The 18,950-nt window shown below is 43.5% G+C and overlaps 1 long non-coding RNA gene across 2 annotated transcripts in view; it reads right to left on the bottom strand.

The window, feature by feature from the left end:
- LOC122173589 (uncharacterized) overlaps positions 1 to 18,950 on the bottom strand; it is a 234,488-nt gene that overhangs the window by 39,727 nt on the left and 175,811 nt on the right. For both annotated transcript variants that reach the window (XR_010599392.1, XR_010599393.1), the window contains exon 3: positions 15,329 to 15,377. This is a non-coding gene — a long non-coding RNA (uncharacterized LOC122173589). The remainder of the gene's footprint in view (positions 1 to 15,328; positions 15,378 to 18,950) is intronic.

The following is an 18,950-nucleotide window of genomic DNA, read 5'->3' as shown; positions in this document are numbered from 1 at the left end:
TGGAGGGCCGGGTAGGGAAGGCTATGCCTCCCCAAACAGCTTGGCCCCTGCCCCCTATCCGCCCCCTCCCACTTCCCACCCCCCTCAGAACCCCCAACCCATCCAACCCCCCCGTTCCTTGTCCCCTGACCGCCCTCTCCTGGGACCCCCTATTCAAACCCCCTCCTCCCTGTCCCCTGACCCCTATCCACACCCCCAGCCCTCCCCCCAGACTCCCACCCCCTAGCCAACTGCCCTCTGCTCCCCATCCCCTGACCACCCCCTCCGAGGACCCCCTACCCCTAACTGCCCCCTGGGATCCCACCCCCTTATCCAACCTCCCCTGCTCCCTGTCCCCTGACTGCCCTCCTGACCCCTATCCACATCCCCACCCCCTGACAGGCCCCCCGGGACTCCCACTCCCAACCCTCCCTGTTCCCCCATCCCCTGACCACCACCCCAGAACCTCTGCCCCATCCAACCACCCCCTCCTCCCTGACTGCCCTCCAGGACCCCCCACTCCCTTACCCCCCCACGAGCAGCAGCAGCAGCTCACAGCCGTGACACCTGGCCAGAGCCAGCTGTGCTCCCCATGCTGCCCAGCAGGAGCGGTGGGCCAGAGCACTGCCCGTGCGGCGGCGTACCTGCGGGGGAGGGGCCGGGGACTAGGCTCCCCGGCCGGGAGCTCAGGGGCCAGGCAGGACAGTCCCACGGGCCGGATGTGGCCCGCGGGCCGTAGGTTGCCCACGTCTGCCCTAGCTCCAAAGCTTCAAGCTTTTAGCTCTGGAGGTCTCCAGCTCAATCCCTGATGTGTTGGCCATGAGTGCAACCATCACACAAATAATAATATTCAACTGACATCCTTCAAAAGGGCATCTACGTAAGGTACAGAAATCATGGAAAAATCTTCAATCTGCTAAGGTCTAATGCAAAGGCAAATGTCCTTGAGGAACTCCTATATGAAGCACTATTTGTGGATGATTGTGCTCTACTTAGTCATAGTGAAGTGACCTATAGCTTATCCTTGACAGATTCTCAGAGGGAACTAGACAGTTTGAAAACACCATCAGTCTGGAAAAAATTGAAGTCCTCTTCCAACCAACTCAATCAACTACCACTGAGCCAAACATCACCATCGATGGTGCAAAACTAAAGAACATCAATCACTTTGCACACTTTGGAAGTAGCATCTCAATTGACAGTTCTCTGGATCAAGAAATAGCAAACAGACTACATAAGGTAAGCCAGGCTTTCAGAAGACTCTGTCATAGGATATTCAACCAGAACACCATCAAACTGTCAACAAAAGCGATGATATACAATGCAGCAGTGATATCCTTTTTATACAGATGTGAAACATGGACAGTTTTCCAGAGACGCATCAAGCAATTTGAACAATTTCACATGCGCTGTCTTTTTGCTGTTGTGAAGGTCTACTGGCAAGACAAAGTGTCAAACATTAACATCCTTGAAAGAGCAAAAACAACCAGCATTGAGGCAATGATTATCAAAGCTCATCTTAGATGGATGGATCATGTTATCAGAATGGGTGATGACAGACGCCCAGAAAAAGTCTTTCTTGGTAAGCTGAAATTTGGAAAGCACAGGAAGGGTGCTCAAGGTAAACACTTAAAAGACACTTTTAAGTAGACATGTGGCATAAACAGGGCTGGCTCCAGGGTTTTTGCCGCTCCAAGTGGCGCAAAAAAAAAAAAAGCCACAATCGCGATGGCAATTCTGCGGGAGGTCCTTCGCTCCGAGCGGGAGTGAGGGACCATCCGCCAAATTGCCGCCGAATAGCTGGATGTGCCGCCCCTCTCCGGAGTGGCTGCACCAAGCACCTGCTTGGCAAGCTGGTGCCTGGAGCCGGCCCTGGGCGTAAATATTGACAACTTCAAAGACACAGACAAGGTAAGATCTCAGTGGAGAACTACTATTAATAAAGGTTGTAATTACTTTGAAAAAGACCCAAAAAACAAATTGAAAAAGGGCCAAGCATCATTCCATGTCCTCAGTGGGACCCTTCACATTCCTACGTGACATCTGTTCACAACCTTGCTCCTTGCAGATTGGACTATATACAGCCACAAAAGAATACACAAGATGCCGAGACATCATCATTAGCTACAATGTACAGCCATAATAATAATAATATTCACAAGAGGGCTGGTTAGATTAATTAAATATTGTTTGTAGGTCACTTTGGAGACAACCAGTGTAATTGAGGAAAACATAGAAGTAAGGAAAGCAGTTGCCCACTAGCAAAGATATGTGCAAGTTTTTGTAGACCTACCTTACATCTAACCCTTCTTTTCAGAATTAGCTAAACTATAAGGTAAGAATGAATACATTCAAAGAATGAAAACATACTTTTTATTAAACAGGATATTGTTCTATTGATATAAAACTGTTTTGTTAATTGCACTTACATCTCACTTGATCACAACCAAGATCTGACAGTGACATGTTAGCTCCAGTACATTTCTAAATTACTCTTTGTTGGGTGGCTGGAGGTACTTTCATTATTTTGACATCTGTTCAAGCTCCACAAGAGGTGTCATCTCCTGCTCAGCAAAAGAAGATCTATAGACATCAGACAAGCCATTGTGGAACATCAGGGGACAAAAGACTTTGTTGATTTCTCTCCCCCACATCTATGAAGAGAGATGTACAGGTGGACATGTCTCATCACAATTTGAACATTGGCGGAAAGGAATAAAAATCCCTAACCAGAAGGAACTGTGTCAGAATTCTGCTTGGAATTTGGAGAGGGCAATATTTCTAAGCATAAGCAAGGAATCAGCAAGGTGCTTAGCCTGCATTAGCCCTAAAGGACATATGGAGCTTGCACATTACAGCTGCTTTTCTTACTTTTTGGAACCTAAGACTATAACTCGTGTGTGTGTATGTTTACCTGCTTTAACCTTGTAAACAACTCTCATTTCTTTTTCCTAGTTAATAAATCTTTAGTTTATTACAGGATTGGCTATAAGTGTTGTCTTTGGTGACAAATCTAAGGTACAACTGATCTGGGGCAAGTGACTGGTCTTTTCGGACTGGGAGTACCCTGATATTGTTGTGATTTGTGGTGTAAGGGACCATCTATCACAAAGGCAAGCTTGCCTGGTAGGCAAGATAGACCACAGTACCCAAGGGGACTGTTTGTGACTCCATGTTGAGGCTGTTATAGTACTTGAGGAATTCACACTTGATACTTGGTTGGTGAAATCTAATTATAGAACATATTACCAGTTTGGGGTTGTGCCCTGGTTTGTAACAGTCTGCCCTGAGGTTGGCTTCCATGTTGGTGAGCCACTCCAGACAGCTTGACACATGGTATAAAAACCTAGGGCAAAATCCTGGCTCCACTGAAGTCAATGGGAGTTTAGCTATAGAGCCAGGATTTCTATCCAGCTAGATTTTGGGGGCTATTGTCCTAAATTTCTGAAATAAACTACTGCACCATCAGTAAAAATAATCTACTTTATTTTGCTTTAAGAAACTTTCTAACCTTTACATCATCTAATCTGAAGTGGTGGCTTTTCCATTCTGACTGCTATTTCAGACTCCCTGGGCTGGGCTGAAGTTCAATGAAATAAGGTAATTTGATTTCTGCGATCCTGTGACCCTCATGAAACTAGTATGTGAGGTGTAAGCAGGATGATACATTTGAAAGAAATGTAGGAATAATGAAATAACTATTCATGAAAGCTTGTCACAAGAAACAAGAAGTTGTATTTGCTGCTCAGTATGTATTCCAGCACAAAATAACCAAGTACTCCATAATGTATTTTGGATGATGCTGTCACAGTGCAGAAACAATTTTACTGTCTGCTATTCACCTTCAAATGCTTCCCAAAAGCTAATTTCTATTTGTTAACCTTCCAGGACTGACCCCTGCTCTATTACTCCTGTCTTTTAAGGCATTCCTGCCTCATACTGTGATTATAACAATCAGTTATGAAAATACATATCCTTTACACAGCCCAGACAAACAAACATATATAAGCCCCCACGACTGCGGACCAAAGTGCTTCATACACAGAGAGCACCTAGATCGAAAGTATAGCATTTGTTATGGAAAATGAACAATGAAAGCAGGTTTTTTCACAGACATATTAAAGAAAAACACAAGTTTGTAGCTACAGACTTTTCCATTTATGGTTGTCCTGGTTTGCCAAATGTAAAACCAGGAGGTTGGCAAGAGTTGAAAGAAAAGGTTGCCATTTTTCTGTATTCCTTACTCACCCATGTGCCTGTGTCTTCCACATCCTTACCCTTTCTTCTCTTTTTTCACCCTTTTCCCCATTCTTTATTATCTATATACCATCTTTCTATGCCTCCTTCATTCATCTCTTCCATATGCTGCCTTTTTTGGGAACTAGAGGTGGAAGAAACATCAGCCAAGTGCATGGTTTTCTTTTTGTTAGTCTGCTCCTGCACTGCTAACACAGAGACTTGTTCTGGCACTTTCAATCCAGCATGGCTTCTAGAACAGTCCGTCTATCAGGAGTCAGCACATGCAGTGCCATTTGGCTAAGAAACAGACAAAAATCAGGAAGGCTGGACAGCTGACATTTAATTTACATTTAAAATAAAAACAACAGGACAAGCTGCACAAAAATGACTTGGCGGCTTGAAAAACTGTCTGGGTGGCAACCCTAACTCTGTTTGATCTCATTTTATTTTTTTTGCCTTATTAAATAACAGTGCCAGAACATTCTTAAGGAGACTGAAGCTCATTTTTAAAGCAGATCCACATATCAATGAAAGACAAACTTATGGTGTAACATGGCAGTTAGTCACAATTTGTCCAAGATATTGGCAATTAGGAAAAGGCATCCTTTCACCTTTAAGGCCAATGGGATTTTTAAGCTAAAAATATGAGGCACACAACAGATTCTGGATCATGGCCATTCACATGAGGTAGAAGAGCAAGATCTACACAGGTAATCTGCAGCTCAACCAAGGTTCTATATATTTACAAACCAAGATGAAAGACAAGAAGCAGTTAAGCATGTTCTGACACGGATGCCTGAAATGAAGATGACTTGAGTTCTATTCCCAGCTCTGCCATTGACATATTGTGTGACCCGGTGAAGTCATTCCATGTCTCTGAGCCTTGGCTTCCCTCTAGTGCAAACTAAGGATAATACTTACTCACTTTGGTAAAGTGCTTTGAGATCTACAGATCACATCCTGGTTCCACTGAATTCAATGGAAAAACTTCTGTAAGCAGTGTCTGAATGAATTCTCCCCTGATGGCTGGGATGGGGAGAGACTTCAGGAGCAAACTGTATTTACTGAACACACCTTCTCTGCCTAGCTATCCAAAAGATAGAGTGGTGTTGCTCAAAGTGATCAATTTTGGATGGTGTTGGGTTACAAATCACTTTAATACTGAATGCAGGGGTAGTGAAATTTTATCAATGTTGTCTTTATTGTATGAATAAAGGGGAGCAGAACAGTGCTTAACCTATCCCAAATGAGGGGGTCACCCTTATAAGAACATAAGAACGGCCATACTGGGGCAGACCAAAGGTCCATCTAGCCCAGTATCCTGTCTTCTGACAGTGGCCAATGCCAGGTGCCCCAAAGGGAATGAACAGAACAGGTAATCATCAAGTGATCCATCCCCTGTCGCCTATTCCCAGCTTCTGGCAAACAGAAGCTAGGGACACCATCCCTGCCCATTCTGGCTAATAGCTATTGATGGACCTATCCTCCATGAACTTATCTAGTTCTTTTTGGAACCCTGTTATAGTCTTGGCCTTCACAACATCCTCTGGCAAGGTGTTCTACCGGTTGACTGTAGGTTGTGTGAAAAAACACTTCCGTTTGTTTGTTTTAAACCTGCGCTGCCTATTAAGCTGAAAGCACCTCGTTAAGCCAGGGGCTCGAATGCCAGACCCCTGTGAAAGTAAGAATTTGGGGATAGGTATCCCAGCCAGAAGGAGTAGACTCTCCATAAGGATCCCCTGTCTGTTTTAACCTGTTCCTCCCCACTATTCAAAGACAGAGCTAAATGGGCTCCATTGGGAGCCTTTTGTTATTTTAAGTGTTCAAAAGAGCTGACAATCACTTGTGGTGGGGCAGTGTTTCTACCCAGCCTAAGAGACAATCACTGAGAGCTGGGTAAAACGTCAAGAGACTGATCTGCAGAGGTCACAGCAGAGAGGCAGGTGGCAGAAGGTGACCAGTGAGTGGAACGGCAGCTGGTGAGGTGGCAAGCAGAGAGGAATCATGGCTGGTGGGGTGGCCAGCCACAGCAAGTGCTCAGATGACGAAGCAAGCAAGATGCCTTCCTCCCCGGGTGGGAGGTGAACTCACACAGATGCACCTCTGAACCCTAGGTCCTCACTGACCAAGGCCAACCACTGAGAGTGGGTATGGTGAGGGAGCATCAAGAGACACAGAAAAGGAACTTTTGGTTGCCGAACTCAAGAACGTGAGGCAGAAGGCACTTCCCCCATGCACTCTGGGGTGGGTGTCCTGCTCACAGTTTTATGATGATGAATCCTGCTTGTGGCACTTTCCCTAATTAATGTCAGGTGACTTCCCTCCTTTCATTAAAAGTTTATTTTCTAAACTCAGACTCTGTGCTTGCGAGTGAGGAAGTATTGCCTCTCCAAGTGCCCAGGGCTGGTGTGTAATTTTCCCAGGTTACTCGTGGAGGGTGGAGCCGGTTTTGTGTTGTATTGTTGAAAAGGAACCCCTAGATATTGAACCTGGCCCTGGTTGCTGCTGGCTCCACCTGGCAGAAGATTTACATTTCCATTGGTCTTCCTGGGACCAGGATTTGGCTCATCAGTTTTAATATACTGTATGTTTAACACTGCCTGTGTAACCCACACACCTCCTGGGTGTGGTGTTGTGTCTCATCTAGTGGCACCGAGACCACTTAGAGAGAGAGATTAATGAGTTTGCTCTACAGCCTTAGCTAACAGTCAGTTGGCTTTTAGCTCAGTAACACTGACAGACCCCAGTTGTCGGTTGGTGGGATCGAACCAGGGATTTCTGAAGCTTAGTGCATGAGCCTCTACTGCATGAGCTGAAAGCAAACTGGCTGTTAGCTAAGGCCGTAGAGCAGACTCATTTTCTCTCTCTCTCTCTAAGTGCCACTAGATGGGACAGAACACCACACCCAGGTGGTGTGTGCGTTACACCTGCTCCTACCCTGGTATTTTCTTGTAAGATATTTAACTCACTTCCATTTAACATATCTGTAACTGTTGGCATATTTTGAGAAGCCCTATAGAATCCTTAGCAAAGAACTAGTAGTAGGTGCCCAATTTTAATTTAGTCTGACCTCCCATTGTGAAGACTACTCTGCTGGGTCTCCATTTTGAATTCCCCGTATAAGCTCGAATATCATTCTAAAACTGTCTTCACTTGACGTCGTTAATGTTCTGCAAGTTCTGCCTTTGTCAATTGTGCTGTTCACACTGGTGGAAAAGCACAAAGGTAAAACCGGAACAAACTTCAGCAGAACAAAATGGGCAAAAAAAATTGAAAGGTAAAGTGCTAAATTATTGAGGCAATGCAGGTTTTTAAACTCCATCACCCACTGAGTGCAAGCAAAATACTCTAATCCCTGAGCTACCAGAATCAGCTGGCCATTTCCAAAAGCTGACAACAGCAAGCAAATTATTGCATGACTTCTTTTTAAACAACAGAAGTGTGAGGGTGGAGGGAGGATCAGAGAAAGGGGCTGGGGGAAACTTTGACATCTAATCTATCATTTTTATTAGGCTGGGTCTGCAGACATTTGAATTGTTTTCCTCACTTTTTTAAATGAAATCGAGAGCAGTAACACTAATATTGTAGCTCCTCATGAGTGATAGGGTAATTCAAACTTCATGGAGCCTCTTGTTTCACATATTGTTAATTTATATGTGAAAGAACTTGGAAGTGTGGTGTTTCTATTTAAAAAAAAAAAAAGCTACAAAGTACCTTTGCATGTCTGCCTGGGGGCATGTGCAAAATCTCAGCTGAGAAGTCTGAAAAAACCATGATCCCCCCCAAAACATGTGTACACAGAATGAAGGGAGGGTGGAGGCTGGGTGCATTGTGGAAGCTGTTTTCTTAACCTCTGTAACATAGTCTTGGTTAGACTCTGCTCCACCCCACCCTGCTACCCTCTCCCTGTGTGCTGCATGTCAGCCAAAACACCAACAACAGCTTGAGCAAAAAACAGCTTTCACTGCGGGTAAAAAAGACAGGAAAGAACTTAGTGCCTTTTATAGACAAATAGTGTCTGTTAAAGCCAAAGACAAATTTGGGGTGATTAGGTGGTTTATGTCGATTAGCTAAACTCTGAACCCTGGTCAGCAGAGACCCAGGGTGAAATTCAGTCCCATTGAAGTCAATGGCAACAATCCTATTGACTTCAAAGTGATCAGGATTTCACCCCAAAAGTTATTACTTGAAGCTTTTCCCTGTCTGTTCATGACACAATTTTATGGTCTTCATCTAGATCCTAGTGGACTCATTCCACAGCACAAACTACCACCACATTTGGCTTTAATTAACTGTCTCAGCAGAGAGGCTAAGTATGAATAGTCATAAAGACTAAACTTCCATCTCAACCCTCACGGGTGTTTCCTCCAGTTTGGACTTATTGCATGGTGCAGTGCAGGGAAGCTTGTCCAGTAGCAATTACATGGTTGAATAGATGATTTCACCTGGCAGAGCTGTGAATCCAGCACCTTTCACCAGCACTAAATATAACTGTTATTGCTTACAGAGTATTTTTAATCTTAGTGCAATGTTCAGGATGTTTTCCCTTCAGGCACATTAAATGCAGTTAAGAAGAGAGGAGGAGGACCCACATGAGAGAAATCTGTCCTGGAAAAAAAATAACAAAAACACAAGCACAAAATTAATGGTATATTAAATGTTTGTTTAGAAACTGAAAAAACATAATTTGCTCTTTCATTTGTATTGAATTTCTTGGCATTCTCATAGATAAATTGATTCTGGAAGAAATCCCATGCTTAGAATCAATCTTCATTCAAAGGCTCTATCTGGGTTGACTGCTCCTACAGTGGCAGCAAAGGGATAAATGTTCCACTAAAGCATTCTTACTGCAGGTACAATACAGTCCAAATAAAATCAAGTCAATGAGCGCTGAGCTTGCATCCTGAATAACCTGCAATGAGACAGATTTAGTGTTTTAAACCATCATCGGTCACTGCCAGCGAGAAAGAAAAATTACATTTCACTTCAGATAAGTGGTGGCTCATTTCAACAAACTGAAAAGTCTCTGAACTTCTGCTTTTGTTCTGACCTTATATATATTCCTCTGAGTTAGGAAATGCAAAGCAGGGAAATATCAGGAGCTTCTGGGGGTTTTCAGCGATGCAGACAATTGGAATTGCTTGCTGATAGCCATGAGTTATCTGGGTCTGAATATCCTTCACACAAGATTTCTTTGGAGGTCCATGGTTCGAATGACTATCTAGACCATCTTCTTGAGGTAAATTTTGTGGTTGTGCTAGATGGACAGGCCTAGAGCCTAATGTGCACCCTTTATGTACAGCAGTGTTTCACAGGGAATGTCTACACAGCAGCTGGGAGGTGTAATTCCCAGTTTGAGCAGATGTACACAAGCTAGTTTTGCTTAAGCTAGCATTCTAAAAATAGCAGGGTGGACATGGCTGAAGAGGTGGTGGCTTGAGCTAGCTGCCCAAATATGTACCCACTGATAGCTGCTTTCAACTACCTGAAAGGGGGTTCCAAAGAGGATGGATCTAGACTGTTCTCAGTGGTACCAGATGACAGAACAAGGAGTAATGGTCTCAAGTTGCAGCGGGGGTGATTTAGGTTGGATATTAGGAAAAACTTTTTCACTAGGAGGGTGGTGAAGCACTGGAATGGGTTACCTAGGGAGGTGGTTGAATCTCCTTCCTTAGAGGTTTTTAAGGTCAGGCTTGACAAAGCCCTGGCTGGGATGATTTAGTTGGGAATTGGTCCTGCTTTGAGCAGGGGGTTGGACTAGATGACCTCCTGAGGTCCCTTCCAACCCTGATATTCTATTCTATGATTCTATTTACTCAAACTGGAAATTACACCTCCCAGCTGCTGTGTAGATGTACCCTCAAATGATTCGCTAACAAATAGTGCAGGATTGAGAAGCTGGGATGGGAGGTGTTTGTGACTTTATCTCACTTGCAAACTGGTATTCAGGATAATAAAGATGGAGAACAACTGATGTATAGAATAGATGCAAGCATGGGCAGTCCCAAAGGGACAACCTCTCGGGGAGAAAGCTTAATTCTCCTCTGTGCCCATCCAATCCTTGTGATGGCACCTGAGAAGAACTGATCAAAAATTCTCCACTGACATTTGTTTTCCCACAATGTATTTAAATATTGGCTTTAAAGTTGAAGTATGTGCTCAAGAGTATTGATGGATCAAGACCTGATGGATCACTTTGCAGGATTTTTTTTAAAAAGTGAGTAATACTTGTTTTTATTTATTTATCTCAAAGGCTATTTCTTCAATGCAGAAAATGTGTAATTTAAAATCAAGCTAGCTATCTCAATGTAAAATCCCACTGGAGACAAGACATTGTCATCTTGATGTAGCTAGTTGAGATGAACCCCAGGTAATGGGGGAGTAATCCAATAACCAAGTCATTCAGCTTCTGGGTAGAGTTGAGGTTCAGTCCTATATAGATTTATGTAACATAGAATCCTATTTTACATAAACCTTTCCATAATAAGAATTGCTCCATTATCTTTAGAAATGGGAACATATATATTATATGCACTGTTTGTTCACATTTTGCTCCTGTAACAGGTTGCTTGGAGGGCTGGGAGGCCTAGTGGTTGGCGCACCTGACCTCCAGCCCCCAGTTTCCCCGGTTGAGGTGCCTCAGTCTTTTAGGCAGTGGGGTAGGGGAACCCGGACCCTCCCTCTCCACCAGGTTCCAGCCCAGGGCCCTGTGTGCATCAACCCCTGAACAGGAGATGGTCTGAACCCCTGAACAGCAGGTAGTCTAAATCCACTGGCTACTTCCTACCATTGTCCCCTAAATATAGTCCAATTCATTGAAGTGGCTTGGCTCCCATAGTGCCCCCTTGTGGATCTTGGGTGGTGCCCTGCTGTGGTCCCAGGCTCCTTCGGGCAGGGCAGCCATAGGTTTAGTGAGACCAAACCCCACAATGTCTCTGGGCTTCAGTCACCCAGTTACCTCAGTTGCCGGAGTCTCCTAGGTCTCCTCTGCATTCCCCCTTGGCTGGGGAGAAAGCACTTCGTCCCCAGTGGCTGCTTCAGTTGGCAGGCTAGTGACCTTTCCTCTGAGGTAGGGAGGCAGCTAGCTCCTGCCTCTTTGCCAGTCAGCTCTCAACTGAGCCAGGATCTCTCCTTTTCTCCCCTCTCCAGGCCAGGCATTGGCTGCAGTTGTAACAGGGCAGGGCTAACTGTGCCCATAGGCATCCCTTTAACCACTGCCGTGCTGGCACGCTGTTTCTCCCCTTCATCACAGCTCCCATTTCAGTCTGGGTAGTGAGACTAGCTTGTAAGTGTAACCTGCTTATACACAATCTCATAATCCAAATCACGTAGTAAACTGGGTGCAAGCAAATGATATGCATTTTAATATAGCTCGGTGAAAATGTATACATCTAGTAACAAAGACTGTAGGTCATATACATGCTGGGGAACTCTATTCTGGGAAGCAGTGACTCTGAAAATCTTTTGGTGGTTATCATAGATGATCAGTTGAACATGAGTTTCCAATGTGACACTGTGCCTTATAGTGATAGACTGAAAGAATTCTATCTATTTAGCTTAAAAAAGAGAAGGTTATGGGGTAACTTGATTGCAGTTTATAAGTGTCTATATGGGGAACAAATATTTAATAGTGGGTTCTTCGATCTAGCAGAGAAAGGTCTAACATGACCCAACGCCTGGAGTGGAAGCTAGACAAATTCAGACTGGAAATAAGGTGTACGTTTTTGACAGTGGGGATAATTAATCATTGGAACAAATTACCCAGGGTTGTGATGGATTCTCCATCACTGGCAATTTTTAAATCAAGATCAGATGTTTTTCTAAAAGATCTGCTCTAGGAATGATTTGGGGGAAATTCTATGGCCTGTGTTATACAGACTAGAGCAGGGGTGGGCAACCTGGTGCCTGCGGGCCGCATGTGGCCCATCAGGGTAATCTGATTGCGGGCTGCGAGACATTTTGCTGACATTGACCATCCACAGGCATGGCCCCCCGCAGATCCCAGTGGCCACGGTTCGCCATTCCCAGCCAATGGGAGCTGTGGGGGGCCATGCCTGTGGACGGTCAACATCAGCAAAATGTCTCACGGCCCGCAAACAGATTACCCTGATGGGCCACATGTGACCCGCGGGCCGCAGGTTGCCCATCACTGGATTAGAGGATCACAGTGGTCCCTTCTGGACTTGGAATCTATGAATCTACCATAGAACAATGCTGTTGCATTTGATTTCCAAGAGTGAAGGGAAATGTTTAAAGATTAAAAAAAAATGTAAAAGACCAGCACCACCGCCATTCATTGGAATTTAAGTTGAGAAAAAAAATTGATATTTCTATTTCCATTAGGTTTGGTATCACCCCAGATACACATAAGAATGGCCATACTGAGTCAGACTAATAATCCCTCTAACCCAGTATTCTAGTGGCCAATGCCAGGTGCTTCAGAGGAAATGAATAGAACAGGCAATCATCGAGTGAGCCATCCACTATAATCCACTCCTAGATTCTGGCAGTTAGAGGCTAGGGTCACCCAGATCATGGGGTTGCATCCCTAATCATCTTGGCAAATAGCCATTGATATCCTCCATAAACTTATTGAATTCTTTTTTGACCCCCGTATAGTTTTGGCCTTCACAATATCACCTGGCAACGAGTTCCACAGGTTGACTGTGTGTTGGGTGAAGAAGTTTGTTTGTTTTAAACCTGCTACCTATTAATTTCATTGGGTGACACATGGTTCTGGTACACGTTCTTGGGGATTAGAGACTGCATCCAACTTCCATTCAATGAAAACTAGACTGAGCCTTAAATGAATAGTTGCCCTTTACCAGATTAAGACACATGCACATACAAATAGGCTTGTTTATGCCGCTAAATATTTAAACATTTTCAGATCATCCCTATATATCTTGCAAGAGATTTCAATTTAAACCGAACAAGAGAATCAATTGTATTGAAAGTCATAGTGATTACATCTAAAAATTCATTTCAATCTGTTCTAAATGAAGAAGCCCAAATGTACCATTACATCTCTTTACACAGTCTAATTTAAAACAATTCAAACCAACAGTAACGCTTCATTCTTTCCCTAACCTCCCATAATTTTGATAAATGCAAATAAGCATGAATTTTCAATTCATTTCCCCCCACCAATAGGTGGCACTAGCCATGTAAGAATTTTCTATAATGTTATACCTGCAGTTCTCACATTCCTATACACAAAACATTCTGGAAACACAAAGCCCAGATTCAAGAAGACATATCTCGATCTGCATTAGTAGAATATCATGCAGAATTAAGAAAGCATCTGATAAGAAGCACTACTCCAAGGGAGTTAACTTTCTGGCATATACACCTCATAGGCTTTGCCAAACTAGCAGGTCTGAGTCAGAACCATACTAAACATGTTATCCACAGCCTGACTGTCCACATGCTTTATAACACTGGACTTTATTCAAAATAAATAATGGTAGTAACAAGCCACAAAACTGAACTCTCCTCTGAAAAAGCGCTAATACAGCATCTTCATGCCTTAGGGTACGTCTTCACTACCCGCCGGATCGGTGGGTAGCAATCGGTCTATCGGGGATCGATTTACCGCGTCTCGTCTAGACACAATAAATCGATCCCCGAACGCGCTCCCCGTCAACTCCGGAACTCCACCAGGGCAAGAGGCGGAAGCGGAGTCGACGGGGGAGCCGCGGCCATCGATCCCGCGCTGTGAGGAGGGGAGGTAAGTCGATCTAAGATACGTCGACTTCAGCTACGCTATTCTCGTAGCTGAAGTTGCGTATCTTAGCTCGAAACCCCCCCCCCCGCCACTGTACACCAGCCCTTAGACATCAATGTTCTCTGTACCAAATGAGAAGAAACTTATTTTAGTAGTTAGGGCAGAAGACTGGGAGAAAAGAGACCTAGGGTGAAATCCTGGCCCTGGCGAAGTCAATGGGAGCTTTGCTGTTGATTTCAAGTAGGCTAGGGTTTCACTCCTGAGCTCTACTAAGCTCTGCCAGTGACTTTGTGAGGTGGGCAAAGTATTCTAACCTTTCTGTGGCTCAGTTTCCCCACATGAAAATTGATAATATTGCCTATCTCACCGAAGTGTTAAGTAAAATGCCTGGACATCTTCTGACGGAAAGAACCATGGGCTCAATCATGCGGATGTTAAGTGTAATTAATTTCAGTTTACTTCTTCGGGATTTAAAGGAACTCACAAGAGCAATAGACAAGTACAAATATTATTGGTCCTAATCCTGTGGTCCTCAGTGAGGCAAAATTCCCACTGGATTTGGTGGAAGTTTAGCCTGTACATGGACTTCAGGATTTGGCCCCTTAATTACAACCTCATACTTCCCCCACAAACACAACACAGCTCAGACTTAACTCGTGCTCATATGTCAAACCTGATTATTTGTTTATACTGCTGAAATTGAGATTAAGGTTATACCATTATACAGATTAGTGTGCTGTGTATTTCATTACCTGTTGGAGGCAGAAGGAAGTTCGCGGAGATGAGGGCAAGTCTGTCATTCTCAGTGGAAATGTGCTCTGTGGTATCGTACTGTTAAGAGGTGTCCCAAAACTTGGAATTTCTTTGCTTTTTAGAGTTTGCACTGGGAGATGTCACACTTAATCATCCTTAATCTCGTTCAAACTACGTTTTTGTTCACAGAATTGTACCAAGTATAGTGACATGGAACAGTTATTCAACTGAGAGTGAATCAGTGACACGATTCAGCACAATTCAAACTCACCTGATTTATTTCTTTCCAGTAAGGAATGTCTGTTAGAGCCAGGAAAAATTTTTATCACCAGGCTAAATTCATATCAACAATTAAATAATCATTTACAGAAAGTGGAATTTCGCTTAGCAAAGAACTTCAGCACAATAAATCCCTACAGCCCTTTTTTTTTAATCTCTAAACTCTTTTTTCCCTTCATTTTGGTTTATTTTCATTGTATGCTCATACTTCTAAGTGGCAAACTTTTGTTTTTCTGGGATTATAGCTATAAACTTTTTTTTAAAATAGCAATTTGTGTTTGAGATTGGAGAAGCATTTTTTTATTCAATTTGATGAACTGTTAGCAATAAAATAAGATCTAAATAACTCACATAAGAAAGGTCCAGAGGACACCATTCCATCCAGCCTCTGGTATCAGAGCTATAGAAGACAGAAAAGAATAATAAAATCACTAGTTATTGCCCTTGACCAGGGCTGGGGACCTTTTCATCTTTCATAACTTGTTGGTATCAGCTTGAGATCTATATGGAAAAGAAATGGGATATTGGGACAGAAATAAGGGGAAAGCGTTTCCTAAAAAGAGCACAAGACTCCATAAGACCTTAAACCAAAGACCTCACTCATATGGGCCTTGATTAAGCAAAGCACTTAAATTTATTTTTTATTTTAAGCATATGCTTAGGGCCATTCTTATTCAGCAAAGTACTTAAACACATGGTTAAGTTCCACTGAAGTCAATGGGGTACAAGCATCTGTACTTAAGTGTTTTGCAGAATAAGGATGGACTTAAGCATGTGCTTAAGTGTATTGTTAAATCTGGACCTAAAACTCCAGCCCCACGGCATTATCTAGATTGTGAGCTTTTCAATGCCGTGACTTCGTTTGGTTGTGAAGCACCAGGCTCATTTATGGCAGCATTTCAATAATAATCTCTGTCGGGGTACCTTGGATAGAAAGAACGGAACCAGGACAACAGCTTCAGTACCCAGTTTCAAAGGCAGATCTTTGTAATATTCTGCCCCAAGGAAGATGGCAAGGGCCAGTGTGAGCACAGAGACTGCCAAATAATCCAAAAGGTGAGAGACATTATTACTTATCATTATATTATTTATTTGTATTGTGGTAGCCCCAGCCATGGATCAGGACCTCTCATTGTGCTAGACTCTGATCCTGAAAGATCTTCTGTACAGGCCCCAGCCTCTGCCCCTAACCCCACACAGGCCCTCGAAGCTATGGGGTACCACACAGCTGCAGAAGGTCTCTCCCTGAGGATGAGCTTGCAGGATTGGACCCTAAATGTGGAAGCCATTTTATACGTGATTAAATATAGTAATCCTCATACCCAGATCATTAGGGTGTCTTTTAATGTGTCAAAGGGCAATATATACAATACTGTATCACAGCATCCTCACTAATGCTCTAGCTTAGAATGCTTTGTCATATTTACATGCACCAAAAGAAACTGCAGTAATGTAGAAATATTCAATACGGATTCTTATCTGGCATTTCTTAGACCATAAAATTGCCCCCAGAGCAACCAGTTTCTGGAAACTATTGGAAAACAGTATAAATCCCTTGATTTCTGGGTACAACTTTCCAACTGCCCTTACGAATCCTGCAAATTAAAAGTGCAATCTTGTCGATTACAATAAGAAATGCCAGGGCAATTACATGAGATAGTTCTGTATTAAATGCAGACCACCCCAGAATTTCTTGAAATAAAAGCTGGAAAGAGATTACCATCCAGTGTGCTGGGACCTGCCAATCACAGAAGGTCTGAATGCCTGTCAGGCTCTCTTATATTTGACTTGGAAGCAGCTCGTATCAATATGTAGTCAGGAAATGGCTCTTTAATCACTGCAAAGTCTCTCCTGATTTTAAAGATTAAATCAACCACAGGCAGCTAGGATTTTTTTTCCTCCTCCAAGATAACTGATGATAGCATTTGAGAATGATTAGCCATGCTGCATGGCATGAGCACACAGCTTGGTCCAATTTCATGCATCATGGGCCAAGCTGCACAACACTGATATCAGGTAACAGACTGCGCAATGAGATCTTAGAACCTCATATATGAATGATAGATGAGGAAGAGGCAAAAATGAAATACGGGAAGAAAAAAAGTTACCCAATATGTTAACAGTGATTTTATTAGAAACACTGCAGGGAGGCAACCCATGCAAAGATCTGGTTATCTCCACACAACAACCCTTCAAAGGGGTGGAAGTTTGGATGGTGACTCCTTGTACGTCATAGTAGCAGTTTATCATTACTGGAAGTACCGCTTCCTTGGAAGGAATATCAAGCCAAACAGACATAAAGGAGTCAATATAAAGCTTGGGAAAAGTTTAACTAGTTTTCAGGATAATCTTTATAACCACATATGCAGATGGGCTATTTGACAAGCTGCCAAGATCAGCTGTAGAATCAGAGATACCAAAGGCTACAGATGGCACCCACCTTTCAAAGGTAGCTTAGAACTAATTAAATCCTCATTAGGCATGTGGCATACATGAAGCCGGGGGTGCATTAGCACATCACTCATGGTCTTTTACAGTCCAAACAACCCTAAAAACTTCTCACACACACAAACAGAAAACACTCGAGGCGCGACTGTAACTTGATGATGTACTCCGAGTAAGGGGCAGCGAGTAGCTGCACTGCCCCAGAAGTAGACCTGATAACAACCTGAGATTTACAGTTCCTCCCCTGCTCCCTACTTGCTGTAGGGGAGGAGTCAAAGTTGCTTCAGCCCCTTTTACAGATCAACTCGCTAACCCATGGGTGCCCAGCCCATTACTCTACTTGGTGATTGTAGGAGGGAGAATCTAGAATTCCTCCCACTCCCTGCTCCCCTCTGTTCATTTAATTGCAGCAGGAATATTAGGCAAGCAACCCTTGCTCTCCCCACCACAACCACAGTCACAGTCTGACAGGGAAATACTCCCCTTTACTGTTCTGTGCAGTCGAGTAAGGCTAAGATGTTAGCTCTACGGAAGTACATTTTTCACTGTGCTTTGTGTGTCTCTTGTACCACAAGTGGCCATATTTAGTCTCAGGCAAACATTCACCTCTCCCACTTGCATTAGATTTACAAGTACATCTCTATCCTGATATAACTCTGTCCTTGGGAGCCAAAAAATCTTACCGCGTTATAGGTGAAACCACGTTATATCGAACTTGCTTTGATCCGCCGGAGTGCGCAGCTCCACCCCCCCGGAGCACTGCTTTACCGCATTATATCCAAATTTGTGTTATATCGGATCGCGTTATATCAGGGTAGAGGTGTAATTGCTGGGCGTATATTGACACACACTATCCTATCGACTGACTTGCTCTGGCAAGCTTTTATCCTTTCCTTTACATTTAAAGGGCATGGTCTGAATTTTCAGATAAAGTTATGTTTTCTATTAAAATCTCTGCCTTGTGTTACAAGCTTGGACAGAAAAAAACTTCTCTTGAAGGTTACTGGCATTTTCGAGGATCTAAAAGTGTGCTCAGACACTTCCTTTAAGTTGAAAAGGAGTGTGGTCACATGGACTATAATTTCACACTTCTGCATTCGACTTCTAGGTCAGTATGGAAAGACCATGCGAGGGGAAAGAGGCAGCAATAAGTTGTTCTCTCAAAGTCTGATCCAAACTCCATCAAAGTCAATGGCATGATTCCGATTGATTCCAGCAGGCTTTGGATCAGCTCATACAACTTGGAAGGGGCCAAGTAAGTGGTTGCATTGGTGGGCGGAGAACAGCAATGACTCGATACACATAAGTATACTAGAGAAAGGCTTGTACCAAGCCCCTGGAACTAAACACCCCAAAACTTGAAGGAAATACAGGCTTAGATCTGAAATTTGCAATGCGGGAGTATCTACATGTTTATTTGAAAGCCTCATGCCAGCCTAACATGGACATAGCACAAGCACATAGGGACAAAATCAGAAAAGCTAAGGCATAACGTGAGTTACGCTCGGTGAAGCACTGGAATGCGTTA

Source organism: Chrysemys picta, chromosome 3 (genome assembly GCF_011386835.1).
Source record: "Chrysemys picta bellii isolate R12L10 chromosome 3, ASM1138683v2, whole genome shotgun sequence".
In the NCBI taxonomy this organism is placed as follows: Eukaryota; Metazoa; Chordata; order Testudines; family Emydidae; genus Chrysemys; species Chrysemys picta.
The sequence above is the reverse complement of the archived record's forward strand: the minus strand, read 5'-3'. Positions and strand labels throughout refer to the sequence as shown.